A 21,022-nucleotide genomic window follows, 5' to 3' on the forward strand; every position below is an offset into this window, starting at 1 on the left:
ATTTGTATACCTATATACTTTTTCAATTAGTAACTGTTAAATGTTATGTTGTTATTGTATAGGTAGGGAAATTAAAGCAGAAAGGTTAGATAATATGGACTAAAGGCAGATCAAGATTTATCTCTCAAGTACCTCCACTTTGACCTAAGTATCTGGTGCCTGGTCCTAGGAGGTCCTAGGAAATGCCACCTCTTGGGCATGTATATTACAGGGAAACAATCCTTTGAATGTGCATCTCACAGCAATCTACAGAAATACTAAAGCATTTTATTTTGGGGTTTTTTTTAAACAAAAGTAAACATTTATTTGTAAAGAACAGTCTTAATTCAGCAATTGCTATTTCTCAGGAAATAAAAAAAAAGAACTATTAAAAAAGGCATAAATCCAGAAAATCAGGTGCACTATAAATTATTCTCAAGTAACTCAAGCACGGTTTTTAGTGTCCTAACAAAATGTTGTTTATAATGGCAGAACCAGAAAATAAACCATTCATAACAAACTATTAGAAAGTAACATAGGAGTTCACATTTTCTTTGTGTGGCAGCTTCGTGACAGATCAAATGTGCTTCAAATCTTAATCCTCTGGTTCATACTTTGAAAGTCTTTTTTCAAAGCTCCTTTACCTGCTCATTCTTTTTGGTGAGCATCTCTTTCATGTTGCGGTAGGCAGCTGTTTGCTGATATTTCTTCTCCGGCTCCTTTTCAGCTGTAGATAATTGGTCCTGAACCTTGAGTAGGTCATGCTTTGTCGTCATCAAGTTCTCTTTCAAGGACTTTTGGTTTGTTTTCAGTGTCTTCCCAAACTGGCATTTAAGAGCAGCCACTGTATTTTCCAGTTCACTGATATCCTGGGTTACATTATCCTTCTGATGTCTCTGAATCATCTGTAAATCTTTCAATGACTCTAGTTTTGATTTTTCTTCCAATGCACTTGTTGCCTGTGTTTCTGTCGCACTGAATCTGGTTTCAATGTTTCATTTTCTTCTTGGAGTCTTGCAATTTCCTTGTTTGGCAGCTCTGAGCCACCTTCATTTAATGAAGCAAATTTAGGTTTAATGAGTTCTGCACTGAACTTCTTGTTTGAATACTTAAATTCTGACTTTTCAAATTCATCAACTTTTTCCAACAATTTTCCAACTCAAAAATGCCAGTCTGTAGCTTAAGGTACCATTTCTCAGCCTGTGGAAAAAGGTTGGCACAGAAGTAACACATTGGTGTATGTTGTGTTAGTGAGTTCTTATTCTACTTCACTGTGTACCACAGTCTGCAACCCATTCAGCATTTCTGCCACCTCATCTATTGTGAAGGTCTCTTCCACCAGCCTGCTATTATTACGGTCCTGAAAACAAGGATCTACTGTCTTGAGTTGCAGGCCACTCTTTGAACAAGTAAAGCACATGTAGTTGATCACTTCATTCTGGTGGTGCTCATTCAGACCTAACTCTGCCATGGTGACTCCAACAGCTGCTAGGCAGGGGGAGGTGACGGCTGGTTACCGGCGGATGCCTCTTGTGCCAGCTAGCGTTCAGGAATTCATGAGAGAGGTGTCCATACTAGCAGGATTTGGTTAACTCTCAGCTGGGTACTGATTCTGTTAGCAAGTGGCATAGCTCGTGAAAAATATTTGTGGGAGTTGAGAATGCTCTGATACATTATTAAGCATGAAGCATTTGGTTCCTGCTATTTAAGAAGGGTCATTGGACTCCTCTAAAAATATGTCAGAAAAAAGCATTCTTTTGTATTATTTTCAAATAGCTATTTCTCTTGACATTATAAAAGCTTCTGTATGTGATTTGCTCTTTTACATTTTAATTACCATCTCAAGACACTGCTTATTAGAGAAACAGTCATATCACAACAATATTTTGAAATAAGTATCTTAGAAAAATTCATGGAATGCATTATCCATGTGTAAATGACAGTAACAGTATTCAGGCCCTCTTCCTCAGCAAAGAAAGTTCCCTTTATTTAGTCAGCTCTGAAATTAGAGAGATCCAAAGGCAAAAGGAAAGAATTGCTGGACTTTAAGAATAAATGATCATTCTTTAAAAATAAACTTGGAGAACCCCTTCTTCCCCCTCCCCCCTGCCACACCCCAGGCTGAAATTGGAAATACAAAGTGCAGTAGTCCCAAGCAAGGGGAATATTAATGCATTAGTAATTTGCATGTAATATTTCTGAGGCATTTAATACTTGCAGCTTTGCCAGATTATGTCTTTGATCCTGTTAGCTTTCCTATCAAAGACTGTGTTACTACTCAGGCAAGAGATTGCCAAAATAGGCACTGCAGGAAGTAATGCTGTTGACTCAGTACAGTGCTGCTTTTGCTTCACAGTAATGGAACAATGCTCTGTTACAGGTTATTTTGCTATCTTTCTTTTGGATGAGATCTGATCTTGAGCAACTATGTAAATTAAAGAACCATGTCCCATATTTGAAGGGGTGAGGTATTAAGCTTACCTATATTACCTGTACAAGTTTCAGCTGGTTACACCTCAGGTTGTCTGATCTGTGGAGGCCTAACATTTCATGCTTCAGATTAGTATCTCACAAAAATAGGCAAATTGTGGCTGGCGTAGGCAAAAATTAAGGAATTTCCTAAGAATTGTTACTGTTGTGTGTGGCTGTTTAAAGGAAATCAAGGCACTTGATGAATAAAATCTGTGACTAGGAAAAAGTAAGTGTAATGAAAACTTAATAGATATGGAATTCATATATATTAGCTGTTAAGATGTCACTTGGGTTCTGGATTAGTGGAAGATTATTTTATCATGAAGTCATGCTGATTAAATTATCTGGATCGTCTTCCACGAGAAAGATACACTCTTGCTCTATTCATTTTAACAACAACAACAACAACAATTTAGCAGTGTAGGCTGTAGAAGCCCTTGGCTGCCTCCACTATTTGCATCCATTCCTGTCTGCTCTGTGCCTTCATCCTCTAGTCATCTCCCTTTAATTTCGGTAGGTCTGACACTATATCATCTAGACATCCTCATCTTGATCTTCCAGGTGGCCTTCTCCCCTCTGGTACCCTGACAAGCCCTTTCTTTGGTATCCAGTTCTCTTCTATTCTTCTGTGTGGCCCTGCTACTTTAATTGTTGTGCTTTGATTTCCTGTGTCAGGGATAGGTCACTATACAACTGATGTAACTCATTATTAGTACTTGTGCCATTTTTGTGTTATGGGATTATATGGTGCACCAAAGATTTTCCATAAAATATTCAAATATTTCAAATATATTTGAAATGATCAAGTTGTATCTCATTTGCTTGTGAAAAAAACCAGTTTTGACTGCCATGGGTTATATGTGTCCTGATTATAGTTTTATAGACTTGAAGCTTAGTTTTCTTTGGGATGAGCTTGGATGACAGGAACCTGTGCAAGCAAAGTAGGCTCTATTTTCTGCTTCCATTTTTTAAATTTCTCCCTTTATATAACCATCCTGTGCTATGATAGAAGCTAAATACCCAAAATGGTACACTTCCTTAAAATTTGTGTTGTTTATTGTTATAAAAGGTCCCTGATTCGCTGCTGTCCTATTTACCAGCAGATACTGTGTTTTATCCATGTTCACTTCTAGTTTGATTTTTCTTTGCTTCATTTATTAGTTGGTTACAAAGAGCTTCAGTCATTCATATTTTTACGTATAAGAGCTATATTGCCAGCAGATGCAAGGACCTTATGCTCTCCAGTCAATTGAACTCCTTCCCTCATGTTTATGTTTCTGACAACTTTTTCCAGTGCCAGGTTGAATAAGATTAGAGACAAACCATCTCTCTGTCTCGATCTGGTTTTAAAATGGACAAACATTTTTTTTAAGACACAACAGAATCTAATCTGCAATCCTCACAATCCTGACTCCTGCCATGCCACACATGCATGGCAGGGTTCATGATTTTGAGATCAGGGGTTAGATCCAAATCATGCCAGTACATGGAGAGCTCGGGATCATGATCCTGAGATCTCGCTGCACCAGAAAGTTGAAACCTGAGTGCCCACAATCAGCTGATTATTAGATGAGGCTGGGGACTGAATCAAGATCTGGAACTGGCCCCAGTCCAGTTTCCGGCCCAAGCTGACAATCAGCTAATTGTCAAAATCCTACCTGGGGCCACATGTGGATTTAACAGGTCCTGGTGCACAGGGATGCTAGGATTGGGCTGCTGCAGCCTGATCCCAGGTTCCTGGTGCCTGAAGTTGAGTAACAATTCCATGTGCTGCCCCGCTGGGTAGCACACAATATTTTTTACAGGTTTCGGGGGTTAGGGGTGGTTGGTTCTTCCCCCAACCCTGTTGGATAGGGTACAGGTTTGTCCTGGACTTTGGGCTGCCTGGGGGGCTCTGCCAAGAGGCCCTGGAGCCCCCCCACCCCTTCTTCTCAGGGAAGCAGAGGCTTTATTTCCCATTTTCTGTTCTTTTTCTGTTTTTTTTTAAAGAGATGGTGCCTGGGGTTGTGGGGGTAGCCTTGGGGGCCTGGGAGTGCAAGTTGGGGGGTGGGGATGGGCGGGGAAGCCATTGGGGGGTCTGGGAGAGTGGGGGTGGGTCTGGGTGGGGCAGCAACCGGGGGGCTAGGGTGGGGCACGTGGGCCTTGCAGGGGGGTGGTAGCCCCTGCAGGGGCCATTTGGCCCCTGTTGGGTAACCGTACCCCTTGTGTGGGGGCTGAACCCCCTTTTGGGGGGGTGAACCCTTTGTGTGAGGGACGAATCCCTTTTTGGGGGGATGAATCCCCTGTTGGGGGCTGAACCCCTTGTGTGGGGGCTGAATTCCTTGTGTAGGGGCTGAACCCAGTGTTGGGGGGCCATAGCCCTTGTGTGGGGGACCAACCCCTTGTGTGGGGGCTATCGCCCTGTGGGAGGGCAGCAAAATATGTATTCATGAATTCATGAAACCTGTATTTAGAGTTCACTTTATTATTATGATAAGAGACTTGCTTTAACACTGTAGATATATCAATAAAACATTGTCCAGCTGATCACTGTCTCTGTCTTGCTCTCTGTCTTTATAGTGGTCTTTTGTTTTACTTGTGGAGGAACATAGATTTGGGGGTATTTTAGAGAGTGATTTTTGGGATTTTTTTTATCAGGGATTTTTCAGTTTTCCAGCATCCCCCACTGCCAGACTGCTGCAGTGGGTAAAGTGTGCAGGGAACTCTCAGGGCTGCTTCAGCAGTCCAGCTGGCACAAGGGGTAGTGTATTAACCATGAAGTATGGTTTGTGAAGATATTTTTTCTATTTTTGTTAATAAGGATTAATTTATGTCTTAAAACTACCATCTAATTATCTGTTGCTTATCTCCAAAGAATATAAAATTAGCCTCAGAAGCTCCTGAGAGCTAGTAGCCCTGAGCTACTTGCCAGGGTAGCTTTTTATACTGCTAGGGCCAGGAGAGGGCAGCTTTTTATACTGCTAGGGACAGCACAGGTGCTGGCCCTGGGCTCTAGCTCCCCTGGCTGAAGATCCGGGAGATGCCAAGCAGGGTTATTTTGCCCCTAGTGGCACAATTTGCTCCACAACAAAGTGCATGTCCAAGTACATGCGCTGAGGCAAAAAGCCCCGGGTCAAATTTGCACCGCTTCTATTTGAGCTGCTGCAAGCACATGTGCTTGCATGTGTGGACGCACCCTGTGGGTGCATCTACATGAGACACTTACTCTGCATTAGCCTAATAATACTGCACAGTATCATGGCAGTTAAAAATGTGCTAACAGCCTACTGCACAGTGTTATTAGGCTAATATGGAGTAAGCATCACAAATAACTGTGCTGGTGCAAGTGTGCAGTAACTCTAGTTACTGTGTATTTAGTTAGTACTTTATTAAGCAAGTACTAAACTAAATGTACACAATCTAAGGTGCATTAATGAACATGTAGATGTGCTCTATATGTGGAATAATTTTGTGGGTCATTTACTGTATTATTATGCTTTAGATTAACTTGAATGTGTATCCAGATTGCTATTTAAGGCTCAATGAACCTGTTAATCGTGTCTTAAATGTGACATGTATTGGGGGCCTAATTGGGAAGGGGTCTGATTTTCTTCCATAGGCACTAAGTCTCTTTCTTGATTCATGCATGCAAACTTAAAATTAGTTCAATTAGTTTGTTGGGAATTCCTAATTCAGCTAATGCCGCCTGTACACTTTGTATTCTCCTAAGGACTCAGTTACCATGTAGCTGAACAAAGTTTTGAGATTTGTGCAAAAAGACTATGATTTGCTACCAGCCCACCTTATCAGGCCACATTCCTGAAGTTAACCCAAGGATTCTATTGAAGGTCTTGTCTACAAAAGAATGACTTACGCTACCTCATTTCCCACTGACTAGGTATGGCTAGAACTACTTATATTTGCCACAGCCGGGGTGGCTTGTAGCTAATGGCAGTCAATTGTCAGGAAGCTGTTGACAGATTAACTCCAGATCAAATTGAAGATAGGCATTGCTCTTTTCCTTCTATCAAATAGGATTTTTCACTTTCATGAGTTGAAAAAGGGGAAATAATCTCAACTAAAATTCTTATTTTCCTCCCAGCTTTGCATGGGCTAATTTTAAGGATTGTAGGTGTTGAAATAACCAATCAGCAGGAAACAGAGTACCAGAAAGTCAGCCGTTAGTATATAACATATAAATTAATCAATGTTCCTCTGTTCAAAAGAGAGGAAGGTCAACCTGGATTTTGATAAAGCTTGTCAACTCTTGTCAATAAGTTTATGGGCTGGGGAGAGAAATTAAATCAGATACTTTTAATCATTGCACGATCAGTTAAAGGGAAATAGATAATCAAAAAATAGGATTGATATGTATACCCTAGTGAAGGGCAGACGTATGAAGAGCATCATTCCAGACAAGATGTTCTTTCATTTCTCGATTCTTGTTTTCAGTTTTTTTAGCTCCTATGTCCTGGTGAGGACATATTTCTCACAGCCAAGACATACATGAAGATTATTATCACAGTGTAGTACAAAACCAACTGGTAAAACAAGTCTTTTAAGCTAAATATTCAGAACTTGTGATCCCACTTAAAAACAAATGGCAAGTTAGTTCAGATTAAGTGTCACTGTAGGAACTAAGGTAATAAAATGAAATCCTTGCCATGCTCAAGTCAATGGGAGTCTTTTAAAGGTTTTATGGGTGGTCTTTGCCACATGCAGGCAGTCAATATTTATGGGTTTATAGATTTAACATTCAGGTCCTCATTCAGATTTGATTTAGGGTACATTAGCCACAATGGAAAAACTATCATTCAAGGAGAACATGTCAGAAGTACCACAAGCTATCCTCTTTATTGCTGGAGAAAACAGATCTTCACTAAGTTCTGATCTTTTTCATTTTGCCCATTGGATTCACAAGTTGTCTTGACAACAAACACATTTCCCAAATGATTTTTTATTGGCAGGACACATAGTCAATACAGAAAATCAGAATGATCTCAGAAAATGTGGAATGTCTGCTAGTTAACCTTGAGTGCAGAGATTGACTCATATGTAGATAGACAGAGATAAAAAAGTCCGTGTTGGCTTGATGGATGATTTTAGAAGCTGATACTAGGGCTATAGGTTGATTTAGTATACTTGCTCCTAATAAAAAGAGACATGGGGAAAATATAGTTCTTATTAGTACATGATATGGGAGGCATTGGAAAGTCTTTCTTCATACTTATCCTATGTATCCCAGGTTCCTGCTATATTTTTAAAAAATCTTTGTTTCCAGCAAAAACATCATGACCATCTACTTGATGAATCCAAAGCTGACAAAGCTGATCAGACGGAAAAAATATTCTAAACACTGTTAAATGATATGATTTCAAGTGTACATATTAACTATGAAATATGGTTTGTGAAGATAATTTTTCTATTTTTGTTAATACCTGCATAAGGATTAATTTATGTCTTAAAACTACCATCTAAATATCTGTTGCTTATCTCCAAAGAATATAAATTTAGAATAGGTTGAAAATGAGGTACACTTTTGCAAAAAAAAAAAAAAAAGTTAATTTTTCTCAAAAAAATATGTTAAATGTTTAATATCAGAACCATAGCTGATTAGAAAACATGATGAAATATTTTAAATTTTTACTCATGTTCCATTGAAATTTTGATGAAAAAATATCAAAATTGAAATTTAATTTTGTAACTAGACCTCTGTATTAGCTTTTATTTATAAGGGCTGCTCTAGTAGCCTTCATATTAAACCATTAATTTGTTGGTATGCTGTCCCCTTCCGAAACTGCTAGTCTCTAGAGCTACATATTGTCTATATTTGTGGTAGAACAGGGATTGCTTGCACTGAAAGTAGGTGGGCTTAGCTAAGTACTGACTATCTTTCACACCATTGTGCAAAACAGATGGGTTTTTAGATCAATTACTGGGGATAATTTCTTTCAGAACTTCTCAAAGAACTAGATTCAGAGGCCAAAAGGGAGCATTGTGATATAAACCAGAAGAAACCATTAAGATCCTTTAGTGTGATCTCCTGTATAACAAAGAATCTTACCCAATAACTTCTACTTCAATCTTGTAACTTCTTTTTTAGCTTTAACATTTCTTTTAGAGAGATATTATGTCGTAATTTAAAGTCTGCAAGTAATGAAGAATCTGCCACATCCCTACATATATTTTTTGAGCAAAAATGCATGCTTATTTATACAATTACATTTGTGTGCATGGTAGCCTGCCTGGAACAGAATGACTCCTTCCATGAGCTTGGCATCAGTTTTTAAATGGTTAACCAATAAATAGACACAAAACTCAGCTCTTGGTGCCTGAAAGCTAGTAAACAAATATCAGCTAGTAGTACCTGCTTTGTTACAGGGCTTTGCATGAAGGTCCAGTTCTAGCCAGGATGTGGAGTTCAGACTAAAGAGTTTCTTTTCTGTGTGTATTGAACCATCAATATCCCCAGACAGCCTACCTTCACTGGGTATTTTTGGGAGTGGAAGTTGTTCTCATTTCACTGAATTGAATGCTGACATGGTCATCACCCTTCTTGTTGCTCTGAGATGACAGTGGCACTTAATGTGCAGCCTTGAGGCAGACATCTAAATTCCAAAGAAGGGAGGAAGTTCAGACACATTCCTGTGCCTAGAACTTCCTGTTACCTGTAGGCATCTTCCTACCAAAGACTTTGGCTCTCTGAATTGACCTTTGGAGGTAGCTAACTCTCCGTTGACTGTCTGAGGATCCTTGGCACTTAACCTTGTCATATGGGATTTCTATCTTCTGGCAGAACACCTAATATTTAGATCTTGTAGTGTATAAATTAAGTCACTTATGGCCAGATCCAAATTCAGTTTCACTTATATAAGTCTTGCTGCTAGCTTGGCTTTAGCGTTTTTATTCTATTTTGCAATGGAGGGGCATGTCAAGGGGTTAATACCTATAGTCTGGAGGTAGGATAAGGTTCATAAACATTGTCATGGTAGGTATTTGGCACCATTACAAATTTAGTTTTTACAAATTTCATACAAATAGGTAGTGAGATGTCCAAATATCCACCAAAGTGCCAATTTTTGCATGGAGTTTTGCACATTTGGTTTGTGTTCAGAAAAGCATGGATGTGCAGTATGTGGTGCCACAGACACATTTGCCCCACCATGTACCAGACATTTCAGCTATCCTCTGCACTGCAAGGGAATAGTAAGGGGTATTTTTTGACCCCCAGATATCCAGGGGTAAAACAAACTGGAGTGGTGCACACGGGGGCAGCCTGTGCTGCGCAAACCCAGAGCCTGGCCGACCAGAGCCACACTCTGGCTGTTTGCCAGGCTCTGAGTGGCAGGATTGCTGCTGCTGCAGCCCCAGGAGGCCCCCAGGACTAGGTAAAGCTACTGAGGCCAGCCCAGTGCTGGCCCTAGCCTCCCCTACCCCACTCAGGGTAACCTGCCACGTGCTAGAGGGTACATGGCACAGGCATTCCCCAGGGACAACTAGATGTGGCACAAGGTGTTCTGCTGCTAGTTGTCTCTTGGGAACCAAACATCTATGCTCTTGTGGACACAGCCTTGTGGTAAATATTCACGAAAACATAGTCTTTTAAAGCATTCAGTTTTATGTGAGAAAACATTGGACTAAATTTCTGAATACCATACAACTATCTAGATATAGATAAAAAAGTGATAAAAAATATCTAAGTCCACTCTTACCATCACTGTTCTTTAAAATCAGTGCAAAAGGAAGTCTGCATCTTTTCAGCAAAGTTATAGTAGAGCCTTGAGTGTAGCTCTCCAGATGAGGGTGTCCAGGTAGTCCATGCCATCTCCCTGGAAGATTCAAGATTTGTTTCCAGTTTTCAAGTGCCTGGATTTTTGTTGCCTTCCAGGTAAGAAACTGATCTTTCCTACTAATTTCAAAGGAGAATTAAAATTTCACAAAGGTTTTTCACCATCTCCTTTCCACCTTACTCATGGGATCTCAACCTATTTCATTGTTTGATGTTGATAAGTAAATCTAGAATATGTCCTAATGACATTCCATGCTTAGCCTGTCATGAATTCTTTTCTCCTTGTTTTAAGAATTCTCTTAACCCTGCACTGAATTCCCAGGTAAGCATGCAGAGATTTCCTTGTGTATTGGATTTGTGTATATATATATATATATATATATATATATATATATAGCTGTATAGAACAATAACACATCTCCAAACTTCATTAACATCAAACAATATAAATGTATAAATATATAGTAGTTAAACTGTTTATCAGTCACCATTGCTTTGTTCTGCACTTTTCTTTCATTTTCTTTCGGAGTTCCTTTTGAAGGCATTTTGATTAGTTATATAATTAGCCACTTGTACAGTTAAAAGCAAACTCTCAAGTCGTACACTGTATATTTACTCTTTGGCTTTAGGAGAGTTTCATTCAGAAGAAATTGGCTATTGTTTCTTTGCCTTCCCATGGGAAAGCTTCAGTTTTGGAAACCATTCAACAAATGTAAGGTATGCAAAGAATAGTGTAAAGACAGGACTAGAGTTTGCCAAACTCTTTGTTTATAGACAGTGGTTACCTATTACTTTATCTCTTTAGTACAAAAGCTCCAGAGATTTTTATGCACACTACTGTGGGCTGAGCTTTGATTTCTTGATGACCCATGAAATGGTTAACCTTTTCTATTTGCTGTTGCTGGTGTCCTTCCTTTCTCCTTAGGTTCTGACATGAGTCTTTAAAAGGATAAAAGGAACAGTGATCTACCTTTAATACATTTTCTGTATTCACTTCTTCCATTCATAGACAAATAATGACTATATATATGAATATAATGTCTCTCAACATCATTTACAACAATGTCAAACCTATACTGTCCCTGTCAGTTTCAGTCAGGTGCATGTACATTTCAAGGTTGTGGAAGTTTTAAGACTGAAAATTAATTGGAAGATTAAATTTTCTTATGTTCATAGAAAACTAACAAATGGTTTTGACACAAACTTAGATGAATACTCTGATTATTTGTATAATGTAGCCACATGATAATCACTGTCCAGTGTTTAATTAATTGTTTTCATGTCACGTCTAATATGTTTTACACAATAAATGATCCTGTTCCACAGGGTTGTGGAACTACACTGAATTCATACTTGATGTCACTGAAGAGAGAGTGGAAATAGGGGAAAATTGGTTTTAAATAGCCTCAGACATTATTTTATATTAACATCAGGTTTCCACTAACTTTTGGTTTCAGTGAGAGGATGTGTAGTGCCTGACTATCTGGTGATATCATGCCCCACACTTCACATGCCTGCTGCAGTAAATGGACATGGGAAGATGTAGCACTGAGCCAGCTGTGTTGGTTTTTGCACCACTCCAGGATTTTCTAGTGTAAGAGCAATACTTTTCTATCCTATTAGAGCATATATGTTTTTTTGGACTGCCTGAGAAACCTGGGTCAAGATTTAAAGCATTTTATGATGACTTTGAATGAAGATTAATAGAATAGATGAAAGCTGCTACACAAGTATTTCAAGATTAAGGATGTGATATTTTTACAGCCAAAGTTGTAAAAGATTGTACACTTTTCTTGTACGCCAGTTGGGTAGGCAGATGATCAAATATCTAATTTGCATATGTTGCTTTAGGTGCAGGAGCTACAGGTGAGTATGTATTTTTGCAGAATCACTTGTTGCACCAACTCCTGATAATTGGAGATAGAAACCTGTTTAATCAATAATCCATATTGGAACATAAAGAGTGATACACAATTTGGACATAAAAACATATTTTATTGGTGTGTTTCTGTGCATGGATGAGTAAATTCCCAGGCTTGGTTTGGTTTGAATCTGGTATATGTCTAGCTTTTCTACTTTCATGCTATTATTATAGTAGAAAGGTATTTCCTAGTGTCAATTCTGAGCATATCTTTTTTTCATCTAATGATTCTGATGATCAGCTTTGTTGGAAAAGATATTGAATTAATTGCCTATAAAATCAAGCTGCCAGCGAAAAGGATGCTTGAGTGGAAGTGTAGAGGTACACAGATTTCAAAAGTTTAAGGAAGTATCTCCTTGTTCCCTTTTGTAAATGTTGATGTTTTCACATCCAGTGTGATGATGACTTGGAAGGGAGCTAGGAAAACAGCCAGCTGTTGCATTGCTCAGTGGAGAGAGTGGGAACAGGAACTTCACCATCAGTTACAACGTCAGGACAAATATAAACTATTACACTGAGGAAACAAAAATAGACATGGCAGATACACCTCCTACCTTAAGAAAATGCTGCACAAAGGCTACAGATCACATATTGCCTAACAATATAATACCAATGCAAATGAGAAAAAACCCTCAAGCAGAACAGTTCTCATGCTACCAGTTCCAAAACCAGACCCTCATGGTTTGGCTGACAGACACTTTGTCATGGGGAAGCACTTGGGAACCAGTATGACAGACTCATTTCTGTTTACAGTATTAGCGCACTGCATTGCTTTTGTACATTTGACATTTCCCTGAATTGTTGCACCACATCAGTAGAATGAGGAATGAATTTGTCTTGGGTGATGGGTTGTATGGGTTATCTCCACTTGGTTGTTGATTCAAATACCGTTGGGCCTTAATATACACGGTTTTTTTTGCACAGTTTCAGTTATGCATGGTCAATTAACTGTGACCCTTTATTTTTGTACATGGCATGGATTCACTTTTACATGGTGCAGCACAGTCGCCGAGATGTTCAGATGCGTCTAGAATCAGTTGGTCACTTCCCATCCCACCCTCCACCATGCTGCTCTCAGTGTAGCTGGTAAGTGTGTTGTGTTGTGGTGGAAGGGGAGGGAAGGGGCATGTGGGGGCGGATCAACGCACCCTGTGGTGAGGGAGGGAGTGGGGTAGGGGCTGGGGCAGGCACTGCCCAGCTGGGGCGGAGTGGGTGTGGGACAGAGTCACAGCTCATGCAGGGGGTATGGGGCGAGGGCAGCTCCCTCCTCTGTGCACAGCCTGGGAGGGCACAGAGGGGTATGTGCCCCCAGATCTGCGTGGGGTGTAGCGGGCTGTAGATGTGGGCTGGAGTCAGGGCTACATGTGGCTCTTTTCAGTGGGAGCTGAGCTGGGCTGGGCTCTGGGAGGGTGGCGGCAGTGCTGGAAGGGGGTTAGAGGGGTGCTACAGTGAAATTTGGGGTGGCTGCAGCTTCCCCATAGCCCCCTCCCTGTACCGCTGCTGCCCACCCCGAGCCCAGCCCTGCCAAGAAAAGCCCAGTGTAGCCCCAGCTGCAGCCTGCAGCTGCAGCTTGCCTGCCCTGTCCCGTGCAGATCCAGTGGCACACGCCCCCTCCCCCCGTGCCCTCCCAGGGTGTGGGGGGTGGTGGGAGCCACCCCCCCTGCATCCTCCAGATGAGCTGTGGCTCCATCCTGCACCCGCCTCGCCCCTACTGGACAGTGTCTAGATCTGTCCCTGCCCCACTCCTCCATCACTGCAGTGGGGGGGTTGATCTGCCCCCTATACCTCTTCCCTCCCCCTGTCCTTCCACCACACCAGACTTACCAGCTGCACACAGCTCTCCAAGCTGCTGGGCTCTGCTTATTGCTGCCTGTGTGCTGTGCTGTGCTGCAGCTGCACACATGCACGGGCATTTATCAGCCAAATTATCGGCCGCATCTGGAATCTAAACCCTTATTTTCCATAGACCCTTGATATCTTTTCACACGATTTCTATTTGCACAGTGTTTTTTCAAAAACGTAACCACCATATTAATTGAGGCCCGACTGTGCCTCCAGTTGCAAGGAAATTTTATATTTCATGCATAAAATCATTCTCTTTGGCTACAACAGTCTTTTTCCACAGGATCAGGATCAATTCCTGAGAGAATAAACTCCTGTGTTTTCTGCCTGACTTTTGGCCACAGTTATTTTCTGAGGTACTGAAAGCACTGGAACGAGTTACCTGTCAGCTTGTGTTAAGACTTATGTTCTTCTTGGCTGGTAAAGGTCTATGGGAAAGTTTTTGATCCTTTGTTGCTAGAGAGCATCATTGCCTTCATGAGGGAGTGCAGACTGACTACTTATCTGAAAAAAGCCAATTTGTGACCCATGCTCAAGGAACCTGTTACTTTTGTATTTTTGACAATCTTGCCTTGCACAAAATATTTTTAAAAGTTTATTTAAAAGACTGTGGTGAAACAATTCTCATAGTATATACTGTCTTCAACACTGACAACTTGTTTATCTGGTTAATGACCAGGTATAGTTTCATAGTTGGTAGGGTTGGAAAGGACCTAAGCAGATCATCTAGTCTGACCCCCTGCCATGGGCAGGAAAGGATGCTGGGGTCCAATGACCCCACATAGGTGGCTGTCTAGCCTCCTTTCGAAGACCCCCAGGGTAGGGGCAAGCACCACTTCCCTTGGAAGTTGGTTTCAGCTCCTAGCCACCCTGACAGTGAAGTAGTGCCTCCTGATATCTAGCCTGAATCTACTCTCAGTCAACTTATGGCCATTGTTCCTTGTTACCCCTGGTAGTGCTCGGGGGAACAGGGACTCTCCCATTGCCTGCTGGTCCCCCTTGGCAAGTTTATAGGAGGCTACCAGATCCCCTCTCAGCCTTCTCTTGTGGAGGCTGAACAGGTCTAGGTCCTGTAGCCACTCCTCATAGGGCCTGCCCTGCTGCCCCCTAATCATGCGGTGGCCCTCCTCTGGACCCTCTCGATGCTGTCCACATCCCTCCTGAAGCGCGGCGCCCAGAACTGGATGCAGTACTCCAACTGTGGCCTGACCAATGTTGCATAGAGGGGCAGGATCACCTCCTTGGACCTTCTCATGATACATCTATGGATGCATGACAAGGTGCGGTTAGCCTTCCTGACTGCATCCCCACATTGGCGGCCCATGTTCATCTTGGAATCAGTAGTGATTCCAAGATCCTTTTCTGCCTCTGTGCTGATAAGAAGGGAGTTTCCCAACCTGTTGGTATGCTGCTGGTTCTTCCTCCCCAGGTGCAACACCTTGCACTTGTCCATATTGAATCCCATCCTATTCTCAACCATCCACCCCTGTAACCTGTTGAGATCTAGTTGTAGCCTGTCCCTCTCTTCTAGCGTGCTCACTTCTCCCCACATCTTAGTGTCATCTGTGAACTTGAACAAGGTGCTTTTCACCCCCTCGTCCAAATCGCCGATGAAGATATTGAACAGTATGGGCCCAAGGACCGAGCCCTGGGGACCCCACTGCCCACATCTCTCCAGGTTGAAAATGACCCATCCACCACCACTGTCTGGGTGCGGCCCTCCAGCCAATTTATGACCTATCTGACTGTGTAGGCATCGACACCACAGACGCCTAATTTTTTAATGAGGATGGGGTGAGAGACAGTGTCGAAGGCCTTCCTAAAGTCCAGGAAGACTACGTCTACCGTGACACCTGCATCCAAGGCTTTTGTGACCTGGTCATAGAAGGCCACCAGGTTGGTCTGACAGGACCTGCTTCTAATGAACCTGTGTTGATTACTAAGCATAAACTCCCCTGCTGGTCCCTTGCAGATGTGCTCCTGGATAATTTTCTCAAAGAGCTTCCCCAGGACCGAGGTAAGACTAATAGGCCTATAGTTTGCTGGGCCCTCTTTCCTCCCTTTCCTGAAACTGGGGACCACATTGGCCTTTTTCCAGTCATCAGACACCTCACCAGAGCACAGCATAGTCACTTCAGATGGTCTTTTCAACTGATTTTTCCCTGACAATTCTTGAACAAATATTTGTGTGGGCAGAGGGCAGTTGTAATGACATCTTGATATCGTCAGTGTAGAAGTGTTGCTGATTCTTTGCTAACCAAAGAGAGGATGGAAGGCCTGTTTTGGGGCGGCTCTGTTTCCAAATTGTTAAGCAGTCTAAGGTGTAAGTGGGCCATTGGTCTCTCATCTGACAGTGATGCTGGGTGAAGTTCTACTAGGATCCATTTTCTAACCATACTTTTTTAACAGATATATGGGTTCATAGGAAGATTTGCAGGGAAGGGTCAGTTGTGGTGTCTTGGGTAGGTTGAGGTATTCTGTTTTTATATCTTCCTTTCCTCCAATCTGACTGGAGGGGTAAAATCCCTGGCCCTGTGGGTGAGTTTCTCATTACCACCGATCTCTGACTTCAGAGCAAGACTAAGGCATTCTTGTCCCTTGCCCTTATCACAGGGATAGCATAAGCTGAACACTTGGGAGAAAAACAGCAGCAAAATACAATAAAGGTGTGGTGTTTGTGTATACAAATCAGGGGCTCCATATCAAATGACCCTCAGGGAAAGCAAACCATTCCCAGGCAGAGGTGTGGTGGGAACTCAGATAAATGCTTCCATGTTGCCTGCGGAAAGAAAAGCTCTGTGTATTCCAATACAAAAACTAATATTCCAAATACTTCATCATCCTGCAGTTTCTAATATCATAGCCAGCTGATCACAATAAACTAGGATCCAGTGTTCGCTCCTAGGCAAATCCTTATTAAGTAACACCCTGGGAAGCGGTACTCCTTACAACAGGTATCATGGATAGGGATGGTATCCTTCCTATCCCACCTGGCCCCTATGGAGCATTTAGCAGAGCTATTCCACTGCTATACTGTTTTCTGCACACACACGTTTTATTTTTTATAGGGAACTGTGCATAATAGCTCTTCCTATGCCCTTTCCTTCAGTCTGCTGAAACTCTTCCTTGCTTGGTGAAATACAAAGAGCCTCTGTAGCTCCACTGTCCATGAAGATGCAGAAGACTTCTCATACAGATTCTCCATAGCTGAGAACACACTTGCTATAACGTACAGTCAGGGTCTCTTACCTTTAAAATCATCAGTGTTCAACTGAATTTTTGTGAAATTCTGATCAATGTATTGAATATTTGGGGCAAGGCAGCAGCCTCGCTCTCCTCTCATCCAGTTGGTTCTTACCAGTTCTCATTAGCTTAATGCCACTAGTCTTAGCAGAAACATACTAGCTAGGGTGGGTCAGGGACAAAAATGTCATTTAAATGTACTTTTCTAGTTATCCATCTCCTTTATGGCAGAACCTCAGCATCATTATACCAGGTCAGCTAAGAGGTCTCTTTTATCCCAACAGTGGCCACTGAGATAATGGCTAAAAACAGCAGGAGTTCCATAAATGAAGCAACGTAAGGACCAGGTTGTTTAAGAGTCCAAGGATGTATCTGAAGCTGCTAAACCAGAATGGTAATACTTTAGAATGTGCATTAAGTTTCCTGGTTTTATAAAAAGCTGAGGTTTATTATATCAAGATATACAAAGATTCATAGATTCATAGATGTTAGGGTTGGAAGGGACCTCAATAGATCATCAAGTCCGACCCCCTGCATAAGCAGGAAAGAGTGCTGGGTCTAGATGACCCCAGCTAGATACTCGTCTAACCTCCTCTTGAAGACCCCCAGGGTAGGGGAGAGCACCACCTCCCTTGGGAGCCCGTTCCAGACCTTGGCCACTCGAACTGTGAAGAAGTTCTTCCTAATGTCCAGTCTAAATCTGCTTTCTGCTAGCTTGTGGCCATTGTTTCTTGTAACCCCCAGGGGCGCCTTGGTGAATAAATCCTCACCAATTCCTTTCTGTGCCCCCGTGATGAACTTATAGGCAGCCACAAGGTCGCCTCTCAACCTTCTCTTGCGGAGGCTGAAAAGGTCCAGTTTCTCTAGTCTCTCCTCGTAGGTCTTGGTCTGCAGGCCCTTGACCATACGAGTTGCCCTTCTCTGGACCCTCTCCAGGTTATCCGCATCCTTCTTGAAGTGTGGTGCCCAGAATTGCACGCAGTACTCCAACTGCGGTCTGACCAACGCCCTATAGAGGGGAAGTATCACCTCCCTGGACCTATTCGTCATGCATCTGCTGTTGCACGATAAAGTGCCATTGGCTTTTCTGATGGCTTCGTCACACTGCCGGCTCATGTTCATCTTGGAGTCCACTAGGACTCCAAGATCCCTTTCCACCTCTGTGCCACCCAGCAGGTCATTCCCTAGGCTGTAGGTGTGCTGGACATTTTTCCTCCCTAGGTGCAGCACTTTGCATTTCTCCTTGTTGAACTGCATCCTGTTGTTTTCTGCCCACTTGTCCAACCTATCCAGGTCTGCCTGCAGCTGTTCCCTGCCCTCTGGCGTGTCCACTTCTCCCCATAGCTTTGTGTCATCTGCAAACTTGGACAGAGTACATTTCACTCCCTCGTCCAAGTCGCTGATGAAGACATTAAAGAGTATCGGTCCAAGGACCGAACCCTGCGGGACCCCACTGCCCACACCCTTCCAGGTCGAGACCGACCCATCTACCACGACTCTTTGGGTGTGACCCTCTAGCCAATTCGCCACCCACCGGACTGTGCAGTCATCCACATCACAGCCTCTTAACTTGTTCACCAGTATGGGGTGGGATACCATATCAAAGGCCTTCCTGAAGTCTAAGTATACGACATCCACCCCTCCTCCTGTGTCCAGGCGTTTTGTAACCTGGTCATAGAAAGAGACTAGGTTGGTCAGGCACGATCTGCCCGCCACAAGCCCATGCTGGTTTCCCCTCAGCATAATTTGCCCTGCCGGGCTCTCACAAATGTGAGCCTTGATAATTTTTCCAAAGACTTTACCAAGGATGGAGGTGAGACTGACCGGCCTATAGTTGCTCGGGTCCTCCTTCCTCCCCTTTTTGAAAATGGGGACCACGTTAGCCCTTTTCCAGTCTTCTGGGACTTGGCCCATGCGCCACGAGTGTTCGAATATTCCCGCCAGTGGCTCTGCAATGATGTCGGCCAGTGCCTTCAGCACCCTCGGATGGAGCCGTTCCGGGCCTGCCGACTTAAAGGCATCCAGTTCTTCCAAGTGACTCTGCACCACCTCAGGATCTACGTATGGAAGTCTGGCGCCTTGCTGCTGCCTCTCTACAACCCCAGTGAGAGACTTGTCGTGCCCCTCACTTAGGAACACTGAGGCAAAGAACTCGTTGAGGAGTTCAGCCTTGTCCCCCCTGTCTGTCACCAATTGTTTCTGCCCATTTAGCAGTGGTCCTATTCCTCCCTGGGCCTTCCTTTTACTCCCAATATATCTAAAAAACAATTTCTTGTTGTCCTTTACTTGGTTTGCCATCCTCAGCTCCATGGTAGCTTTGGCCCGCCTAACTGCCTCCCTACAAGCACGAGCAGAGGAGGTATATTCATCTTTAGTGATCCCACCCTGTTTCCACTTTTTATGTGCTCCCCTTTTGGCCCTTAGGCTGCTCTGGATTTCTCTGGTCAGCCATGGAAGCCTTCTGGCCCCTTTCCCTCTTTTGCCTCGCTCGGGGATCGTCTTGCTTTGTGCCCGAAGGATTGTTTCCTTTAGGCACAGCCACCCTTCTTGGGCTCCCATCCCATCAAAACTCCTACTCTGCAGTGCTTCCTTGACTAATCGCCTGAGTGCATTGAGATTAGCTTTCCTAAAGTCTAGCACTTTCACCCTACTAGTTACCTTACCCACTCGCCGTCTTATGTTGAATTCTATTATAAGGTGATCACTGTCTCCCAAATGGCTACCAATCTGGAGGTCCCCGATCATGTCATCTCCCATTGCCAATACCAGATCCAGTATGGCATTCCCCCTAGTGGGACCATGCACCTCCTGTGTCAGGTGGAGGTCCTGTACACAGGTTAGAAACCTGCGTGAGCGTTGGGACCTTGCTGTCTGCTTCTCCCAGCAGATGTCCGGGTAGTTTAGGTCCCCCATGACTACCGCCTCTTTAGCTTTTATGGTCTCTGAGAGTTGCCTCAGGAGCCCCGCATCTATTTCTTCCCCTTGGTGTGGGGGTCTGTAGCAGAACCCTACCACCAAATCCCTTTCTCCTTGCCCCCCATGTAGCCTAACCCACAATCCTTCTACTTCCTCAACCTCGGTTTCTGTCTTGATGAGGGTTGATGTATATTGCTCACTGACATAAAGTGCAACCCCCCCCCCCCTTTCTTCCCCGACCTGTCCTTTCTATACAATTTATAGCCCTCAATATGTACCGCCCAGTCATGGGATGAATCCCACCAGGTCTCTGTTAGCCCCACCAAGTCATAGGTGTTTAGTGCAAGAATAGGCCAATAGGTTTTATCTCTAGTAAACTTGAAGAAGTTGAAAGACTTGTCTACCTAACAAAAAGGTCATTTATAAATGAAACTGAATATTCCTGATGGGAGCTGGGCAAATCTTTTTGGCATGTGGAAATATGATATCATGGTTCAAATCCTCCCTAAATTGAGTAGAGATTGGATGTGAACTTAGGTCTCCCACTTCTCAGGTAAGCGTTCCAAACCCCAGTCTCTGGTGTGAAGAGATAGGGTTCAATCAGTCCCTGCTGTTGGGGTTGTTCCACTTCATGTGAAATATTCAGAGAGAGTGGTTGTATGTGTGGCTCTCTAGCTAGGTGGTTAAAGACCTCACATGGAAGCTGTGGTTATGAGTGTCTGCTCTAGTAAATTATCTGTACAAAATGAAACAGCATCATTAGGAGAAATTTTACTTCCTACCCTCCAAACCTTATAGAATATTGGCTAGGACACTGTTTTGGGAGATGTAGGTTCAAATTGCCTCTGGCAGAGCAGAGAAATGAACCTGGGTCTCATTTT

At 43.0% G+C, this 21,022-nt stretch overlaps 1 pseudogene; it reads right to left on the reverse strand.

Moving 5' to 3' along the window:
* Window positions 1-282: 282 nt before the first annotated feature.
* Window positions 283-1,450, reverse strand: LOC102572893 (leucine zipper transcription factor-like protein 1; annotated as a pseudogene).
* Between the last annotated feature and the right edge of the window lie 19,572 nt (window positions 1,451-21,022).

Source organism: Alligator mississippiensis, chromosome 2 (genome assembly GCF_030867095.1).
Source record: "Alligator mississippiensis isolate rAllMis1 chromosome 2, rAllMis1, whole genome shotgun sequence".
NCBI classification, from domain to species: Eukaryota; Metazoa; Chordata; order Crocodylia; family Alligatoridae; genus Alligator; species Alligator mississippiensis.